The sequence below is a fragment of the Electrophorus electricus genome, chromosome 14, assembly GCF_041902795.1.
Source record: "Electrophorus electricus isolate QZ-2024a chromosome 14, ASM4190279v1, whole genome shotgun sequence".
NCBI classification, from domain to species: Eukaryota; Metazoa; Chordata; class Actinopteri; order Gymnotiformes; family Gymnotidae; genus Electrophorus; species Electrophorus electricus.
In genome coordinates, this window is record NC_137510.1 from 11340001 (window position 1) to 11349933 (window position 9933).

A 9933-nucleotide genomic window follows, 5' to 3' on the forward strand; every position below is an offset into this window, starting at 1 on the left:
CATATGTGGAGCTGGTGTTCCACAGTAGCAACCAGTTACTGGATGTTGTCCTGAATTATGCACCTTTTTTTTTTTTTACAATAATACAATATTATGCACCCTTCTTTATTTATTTATTATTTGTCTCTCAAGATCAAAATGAATGTCAAAGAAATCCCAGTCTATATATTGTAACATAGGAATCAGCATGAAAGCAGGTGAAGTACTTTGCAAGGATACAACTTTATTTTCCCTTAAAATAGAAAAAAAGATTGTTACATTTATCCATACATGGTGTTAAGAATGTTGTCACAGGAAATTGGAAGTAAATATTTCTTGAGAATGCCCTAATCATCATCTCAGCACTCCATTTTCATCTACAAATTTCATGTGAAATGGCCTTCAGTTAATTCCCATCTTTTTTTCCTTTTTTTTTTGGATTGATTGTTTGAGAAATGATTTAAAGTTAAAGGACTTTCTATATTAAAACTATTAATGTGAAAAATAATACAACTATGCTTTTTTTTCACAAAAATCATAATTAAAATAAAATTTTAATCACCTTTTTTTTTAGCAATGTAAATGATGCAGCATCTTTAAACTTTTTTGTTACAACAAGTAAAAAAATATGGATTATGGCCAACAAGAAAAGATTTTGGATTTTGGACTTGGACTTTTTAGAAATCTTGGCAATGTACTTGTGCATTGCATATAATCACCTACTATAAACCAAGTCTACTGACTTTTTAATTAAAACCTAAAAGGTCCATACTACAGAATATCAAAGGGTATATCATGCTGATTGCTTTTTGTAGTTTGAGTGGTGCAAATAACCTAAATGCAGACACACTTTTAGAGCCTTTTGTACTGGGTTAAAAACCTCAGGATGAAAAAGACCCACAAATGAGAGAAATCCTTATCCCCCTCCTGCACTTGTGCCACTTGAGCACCTGACATGGTGCCTCAACAAATTTGTAGCAGTCATGCAGAGGTCATTTGAGGGTTTTGTATGAATTGGAGAAGAAATTTTCCCACTAGTAGCTCTGAATTAATTTTCCATTAAAGCACATTTGAGGCCTTCATATTACTGTAAGAGGGCTATGGCTATAAAGACATGAGTCAGCTGAGCTGTATAGCTGTGAAGCTCCTTGTCTTTTTTGATATTTTTGATATATGAATATTTGCATTAGCTTTTCATACATGTAGATCTATTAGCCATTTATGAAACATATCCTTTTATTAAAAAAACACAAGTGGTCTTCCTATTGAAATCAGATATACACCTTCCATACTGTCCTATAAATCACAATTCAAAATGTTCTATATCATTTAGGTTTCAAAAACAACTGAAGCTATGTGGTGTTGTGTGTTGTCTTATGTTTCCTGTCTTCAATTTTAATCTTGTTGGATGTTATTTGTACAAATCCTACGCAATTTTAGTTTGTGTAGTGCACTTTGCTGAAACATTACTTGTTTTAAATGTGCTATAGACATAAACATCACAACAAGTCAGTCATATGGTGTCTAGAAAATGGAGTTGAATGGACATGAATTTATATATTATATATAAATAAATACTTGATAAAAGCATTATTTATAAAACCATTCAACTTTCGACTGTAGACAGATTTTCTTTAGATCAATAAATTATACCATTTATTTGCAGTGGTCTGTGAAAATTGTTCACGAGGATAGCAACCTGATCATTTATGATTCATTCATTCTGATATTCTCAGAATTGTTTTCCACAAATTTTCTTAAAAATCATGCAAGCATACAAGTGAGCTGAACATCAGTTTTCTAATAGAAGAAGTAACAGCTTTATAAACAGAACAAAGACATCGTGCTGACTGATCCATTTTGTTTTCCAATAATACATGTTTGTTTTCCAGCAGTATATCTAGATTCAGCAAAATTTGTGAAACTGGAATATTTCAGCCTGGTTGTACACCTTTGCAACTCACTGGTCTGTAAAGTTATTTTATAATTTATAAGAAAATTAACCCATTGTTGTTGTTGTTTTTTTAAAAATTATTATTATTTGGCCCCTTAGCAAAAATAGGAATACTTGGTTGGTGGGGGGGGGGGGGGGGGTCCCTGTGTCCCTCTTACTGTTTTCTAGCACAAAGGCCATTGTAAGATGGTATAGAAAAGATCACTGATCTAACCCTAACTGTGCTCTTGTCATTTTTGAGAATGCCTTTGTTATTTGTATAGTAGAAATGGTAAATCAAATGTAATTTGACAAAAAATATCCCAGAGGGTTGAATTAATGGCAAATCAAATTCTTCCTAGTATGTTGGCTATATATTCCAATGCTACACAGTATTATGTGGAATATTTCCAACAAGAAGTCTTTACCAGGCTGGTGCTCCCTTACCTCCTGCCTCTTACCACTGTCAGTGTGGAGTAGCATGCAAATATAGAGTGTTCCCCTGAACTGAAGCCTGTTTTTTCCCTACAGTGCAAATACCATACCTGTCAATGTCCACTTTGGAATGTGCATGAGTTGCTCATTTTGACCTTTCGCTTATTAGATTCTTGTCTCATGTGGGAATGGCATTGTTTTATTGTGTTAAGTGATGGGAATAGATTCTTTCTTGTGTCTGCAGTCAGATGTTAGGGGAAAAAGAACTGATTTCTGATCATCTGTGAAAATCAAATGAATTTATTCTGAGTTTTCACAGTCCAACAGCTTCTCTTCATGAACAGCACTCCCAACAGCTTGAGGCCATTATTTTATCAAAAATATTTAGTGAAAATGTACTACACATGAACGTAGTTTCATGAAATTTCTCTTACTGCAGTTAAATAGATTTTAAACTTTGGATTGTGGACTATGGGGTTGCTTGATAACATATCTGCCTATGAGTTTATGTCAGAATTGCAAAATAATTTGTGTTTGTTTTGTTTTAGTGTGGCTATGTTATTTGGGTTTATTCAATAAGTCGTAAACACCATCATACACAAATAAGCTTGTCTTTCTCCAGGCACTTAAAGTTCCAGCCCCCAGAATTCAGTTCTTGATGTCATTTGACAGTATCATCACTTCGTGAATCTTCGCAAAGTCTGAGTAAAACTATCAAGAATATTTTTTTTCCCATAAGTTCACATTGAAAAGAAAAGTTGTGGTCCAAAAGAACAAGCTGGGATGTACACCATTTTACTGTGTCCCAGCTGACTTGTGTCATGGTATCAAAACTGTTTTCCAATTATCACTTGGCTTACTGTTGGCTTGCTACTTCTGAATGTTGCCTTATAAACTGATTTAAAGAAGTGAATAATGTTTATAATATAGATCAGTGCTGGCCCATTTTGGGAATAGCACTTGAACTGGCTTTAGGGTTTTCACTGCTCTGAACACAACTTACTCAGTACATCATAATTAACAACCTCTTCATGAGTTTAAACTGACCCAACACATCAGCTAATTACTATACCCTTCATGAGTTTAATGTGAAACATTAAAGAAAATGCAAATGGATATGTTTGGCTACTGTTGGTCTTTTATATTGCATCAGGTTTTTGTTCAGCTTGAGCAAAAATGGCATCACATACAGAATAAAGGAAATCTCTACCTTTAGTGAAGACCCCGGAGAGACAGTAACATGCTCCCAATGAATACTGCACATATGGAAAAAAAAAATTCTACTGCACAACACTGGGTTTAATTTTTTGTGCTTGTAGAAGTAACATAAGTCTTTATGAAGAAAGGACAGAACTTTCTAGACAACTAAAGACTCAAATAGTAGCTGTCACTCTAGGCAAAATTTTACAATCATTCTCTCAATACAAGCTTTATTTGGATTTAAAAAACTTTGATCACAACCAAGTACATCTAAATTTGTATTTAATATGTTAAGGTGGTTTCTTTGTTGAACTTTTCCCAGATTGCAGTTGCCAGAAATAGGAATAAAGGTTCATTTTTCAGTAAAACAGCCTTCACTGCCTTGAACAGTCCTCCTGCAACTGTCATGCAACTGGAGTGCATTCTAAAAGGAAGGCAAACTGCTTGTATGGAGGAGAAGAATGAAGCAACCCGTAGGTGATTTTGACTGCCTGTCTGTGCCTCTGCCCCCTGGTTTATATTAAAACACACAGAACAGTGGGAAGGAAAAAACAGACAGAATTGGGACACATAGTGACTGGGGCCCTGGAGTAGGACTTCTTGAACTGTTCGGGGGGGGGATTAAAAATTCACACACACACAGCGAGAAAGAGGGGAGATTTGAACATGACTATAGCCCTTCAGGCAGAGGTGCCATGTCTAATTCGTGAAAGAGCTTGGCTTGGCTATATGTCGGCTGCAATCAGAGACAAAAACCTGCACGTTTTTGTTGAGGTAGTATTGTTTTTGCTTGTTGTCTAAGCAATGATTCATAAGATGATATGAAACATCGCATCCATTCTAACAATCTAGCTCATGGTTTATGACACAAAGGTCTTATCTGAAGCAGCTATGCTAATCTAGAAATTTTCTTTAGATTTAAGAGGTTTTAATGGATTATTGTGAGGAATACTACATATTTCTTATTCTGTAGTCTGTAATCTGTATTCCTTTCTAAAATAAAATAAGATGACTGAAGTCACTAAATGGATGTCAATAATTTAAAGAAGAAATGCTTGAATTGTATCTAACCTTATAATAATGTACATTTAAAATGATACAATTGCAATCAAATATGTTTGTTTCTGTTATTATTTATGCTGTTTTCAAAACTGAAGTGGGAAAACAAATCAGCAAGAGATATATACTACAACATGCTTCCTTTTATACTGGAAAACAATGCAATTTTCATCCATTATTCAACAACAGACAATATTGTCAAGCTGTCTGGAAAAGCTTTCCTGCTTGAGTACTTTTGTTCCTGCAACATTCTTCTTTGATTTCACATATAACTAATCTAACATTACAAATAAGTGAACAATAAATTCAATTTAACGTTTTACTTTCTTACATTTAATGCATTTATATAAAAAGAAAATAGTAGTCATCAGAATCAATCTTTAGTTTCTGGATATTTAGGGATTGGTGGAAAAGTTTGCCATTGCCAGGGCAAATTAATTGCCTTTAATGCCCTTATGAAATGTGTCCTATCTTTGCCAAGAATGAATATTTTGGTCCATTTCATCTTCAACTCTTATTGTTTATGCTACTTTCCCTCCTGCCATTTCTTTCTCTCTCTTTAGAAAATAAATATAATTTCTTATTGTCCCAGCTATATCTGCTTGAGTAATCAAAGGAGTCAGGGATGTGGGCTTTGTGAAATCACTTTACTATTTAGACCGATGTTGTGTACTCAAACCCCTTTGCTCCCATTCTTATCATGGAGGGAAATTCATGTTCATAGTTCCTCAGTGACTTCTTGCTTGTTATGGGTGCACATATTGGGCTCAAACTATAACCAGCAAATAGCCACTCATGTTGTACTATTCAGTATAACCATCACGTAAAACAAACAGATGGAAAATTGTCTGATAGAGCAATTACTGCATCATTTGATTATTCTTTCAAAGCTCATACATGTGTACACACATGCAATATTTGTTCCAGGAGTTGAACACTTTGACATGAACTGTGTTTTGCTGAGGAGTGAATGAGTTATAAACACACTGATAAACCCTAGATATTAAAATTGCTCTGCAGGACTCCTTGCTGTCGAGGAGAAGAGGGCACGTTCATGATTGTGTCCGCTTTCATTTATCTCTTGTCTTCCACTCCATGTGTCTCTCTGCCATGCTTTTCCTCATTCTGACTCGTTTTACGATTTAGCGTCTCTCTCTCTCTCTCTCTCTCTCTCTCTCTCTCTCTCTCTCAAAAAGTGTCTAAGTGCTAGAAGGTTAATGAGTCTTTGACATTTCACAAACAGCAGATGATCAGGATGCTCATTGCAGGAGAAAATAATAGGGGAGGTGCAGGCTATATCTCTGAGCATAAGGAATGATCTCTCAATTGACTGACCTCAGGTTATTTGAAAATAGCAGATTTAATGCCTCACTTTTCTCATTTTGTGATTGCTCGTACATATTTTAATGAACAAAACTACTTTAACTTTTATACTGAATTGTAACAACCATCATTCAAGTAAAGGTGGATGCAACGCCAAGGAATAGTTAAATTAAATAGGAAAACTTTAACAGAATTGATAGTGATACGGTAAAAGATACTTCCTTTGCTTTGGAAAGCAACCATAGTTTTGTATGTGCATAGTATAATACTTTACATTACATAGCCAGTGTTACATTGTAGCATTTCCATTAACTACATATAAAATACAGAGTAAATATGTATAACTTGGTACTTACTCCATATGCCTTGAGACAGTTTTCCATTATGTATGTACAGTGTATCAATCAATATGTTGTAAAGGATTTAACTTTTCAAATATTAATTTCCCATTTATTTTTAAAACTGCTCATTTAGTTTGTAACCAATGTGCACTTACAGCACAAAGGCTACATTCAGAATGTAGCCCATAGTTCCCCATTTATTTTTATCAAGTGAGTAAATAAATCAAGTAAAGATTTATAAGGTAAAATGAACCAATAGATACAAAACAAAACGCACACAACAGTAGTTGGAAATAATCATCTTCAGTCAATAACTGGCCTGAGTATTGCAGGTTGCAGGGCAGGACGCGCAGAATTTCTCGTTCGTGCAAGACATTTAACATTAAACACGGACAACACAAGTGGCACTCACATACAACTACAAGGGTGAACCTTATTAAACATTTAACGCTAACGATATACACTTAAGTTCCAAACGGTGGAAACAAACACAGACGTTACGTGCTACAGCTACTGTTTACATTAACGACTCACAAAGAGACATAGGTAGCGACAATAACCAACCAAGGGAGCACACACGGTTTAAACAGACACAAAAGACTTTAACATTAAACCCTATACGTGTGTGCAATCCCGGGGGTGTGGTTACAAAAACAGAGACACGGTACATTTGTGAATCCCCCTGCATGTGGCGGGCAGTACCACGTGACGGGGGGGGGGGGGGGGGGGGGGAGCAGTCCATGACAGCAGAGACGAATTTCTTTCTATCCCCAAAAGGTAAATTCCTATAATAAAATAACAATCTTCTTACCGGTTTCTAAGGACAAGGCTTAAATGGTAAGCAGTTGTCTTATATTATAATGAGATTTCTATATGGAGAATTTTAAATTTCAGCAATTTCACACTGCAAGTTGGTACTCTTTGCTGATTCCCTTATGCCATAAACTTTAATCTGCTTCCCCCAGAATCTGCCCACATGCCTGTAATTTTTGAGCCCCCTCTGCCAGGATAGCTCACTGCTTATTTGCTTTTGTATCATTTTCATAACAACACTTGTTCTTCATATGCTCTTCTTTGGTAAAATGAAAGTCAGAGTAGATAATTTATTATTATCTTGTCTAAGGGACAATATTGTCCTTTATAATTCTCTTGTCTTTTATCTAAGAAAGGTAAATAGTGGCAAGGCTTGCCTTTTTTAAAATGGTATAAAAGGAGATATGAGAGTTTTTCTGGGTTTTATTATAACTTTCTGGTATTTCCAGTTATGAAATCCAAACAACCACTATACAAATGTATAGTCTGATTCAAACACAGATAGCAATATCCCTTATGCTTTTTCCATTCATACATTTCGTCTGTCAAAACACTAATTTCCAAAATGTCAAAGTGCAGAAACTGTTTTAAGAATATTTGCAAATTTATTAAAAATCAAATTCTGAAATGATATCTATTCTGAATACTTCTATAACCTTTGCTATGGCCCTCCAAATAGTTTTCATTTGCATCACAGCGCTTTTGATCTTCCTTGAGATATTTGTAGAAATAGATTGCAGTCCACCTGTGGCAAATTCATTTGACTGAACATGATTTAGAAAGGCACACAACTGTCTAAATAAATCAGTTCCCAGAGTCCCTGCAGACCTCTGACACAGAATTGTGTCAGGACATATATCAGGGGAAGCATATAAAGATTTAAAGTTCCTGGCAGCATGATGGGCTTAATCATTCTAAAATAAAGTAAAAAAATAAATAAATAAAGGGGAAAAAAAAGAAGTTTAGAATCATTGTGAGTCTTACTGGACCTGCAAGAAGGACATGCCTAAGGAAAGGAATACATGTCAACCTTGTATTATAGACTATCTAATAAGGCAACAATGGAAATTTGACCTGAATGGCAAACACTACATTTGAAAAAAAATCCAACTACTTACGTTTTGAGTAACACCATCCCTATGGTGAAGCATGGTGATTGCACAATCATACAATTTGGATGCCCCTCAAAAGAAAAATCCAGGAGACTTGGCAGAATTAAATGAAAAATAAACTGAGCCAAATATAGAGAGGACAGACAAGACTATAGAGAGGAGAAAACCTACAGTGCAAGTGATCCTAGTGTGGGGTGAACACAACAATCTAATTTGGGACTAGTCCCCAAATATCAATGAGTGGCCCTGCCAAAACCAGGATTATAACCCCTTTGACAATCTGTGCAGAGACCTACAGATTGCAGGATCACAGTCACTTGCTATGACAGCTCTTGAGAGGACAATATTTTAAAGCATCTACATGTCTGTATGTGAGCTTCTTCCTTAAAGAAATATGTCTCTCTCTTTCTTCATTCTAAAGATTAAATCATTCATTTATCTGACACTTTTATCCAAAGTGATTTACAATTATGACTGAGTACAGCATAGGCAATTGAGGGTTAAGGGACTTGCTCAGACAACAGTGGCAACAGGACTTGAACTGGTAACCTTCTGATTACATGTCAAGTACCTTAACCCCTGAGCTACCACTGTCTTCAAAGTAGATATATTTTACTTTGAAGACAGTTTTACAGGTGGTGTTCTCTTAATCAGCTTCATGAGGCAGCTAGTTATGAAAGTCTTGAAGAATGTTTCATATATGCTGAGCGTTTGTAGGATAAAGCATTAAAAACTGAAAACCTCTTATTCTGAGTGCATTTAAAATAAAATGCATTTTTAAAAATGTATTTTTTTTTTTGCCCAACTTTCCCTTTTGAGACTCTACCATTATGAATGTAAGCATCAAAGGTGTGTTAAATACTGACTGTGCTCAGTTGTCAAAGCAACTGTTGGTGGACAGCTAGGGAGCTGAGCCATCATGCCCATGTACTGCCTGGCTACTGTGTTTAATAGGCAGCTGTCCATGGTGCTGATTTTTAAACTTTAAGATTTTGAATGCTGTCCACCTGCCAAAGTGGCATACCTATGTAGTGTGTTTGTTTATTTATATCCTATGGCATTTAATATAAGAGTACATATTAAAGTACAAAGATGACAGAAAAGGCATTTTTCAATGCATTTGTGCCAAATTGAACTCAAATGAGAGATACATTGAGATTCAATACTGATTTTACTGTGCTAGTTTTCCAGATGTTCAAGTTCAACAAATCTTTCTTTGTTTAAAAAAGGACTTCTTTGTTTTACTCAGAAAAGTCACCACATTGTGTCATAAACCACCTCACTTCTTGGTCTCCAGCCAAGGACACAGCAGCAAGTGTAGTAAATAGAATCAGGACATGTTATCCCTTTTCTTTTCAGGCTGAGGCTATATGATTCATCAAAATTCAGGGCTCAACTTTATGCTTGGTGCAATAATAGGAGTGGGCTCATGTTTTTTTACACGTCTACAAGCAATGTAGGTAGCTCTTGATGGTTAAGATTTTCTGTGGATAACCCTGAGAGACCATGGTCCACAAAATGCATTTTAAATAGACCACTGATATCAGACACACACAGAGTAGAGTTCTTCCATAATCAAGTATGATAATTACTAGGCTTATATAGCACCTATCAACAAAATTTGTGTTCACCAATAATCCTGTAACCCTGACCACACACGCACAGTCTCTCATATAATACCCAAGATATGAACACTGGTATAGCGATAAATATCTGAGTGCTGTGAAGTGATATCACA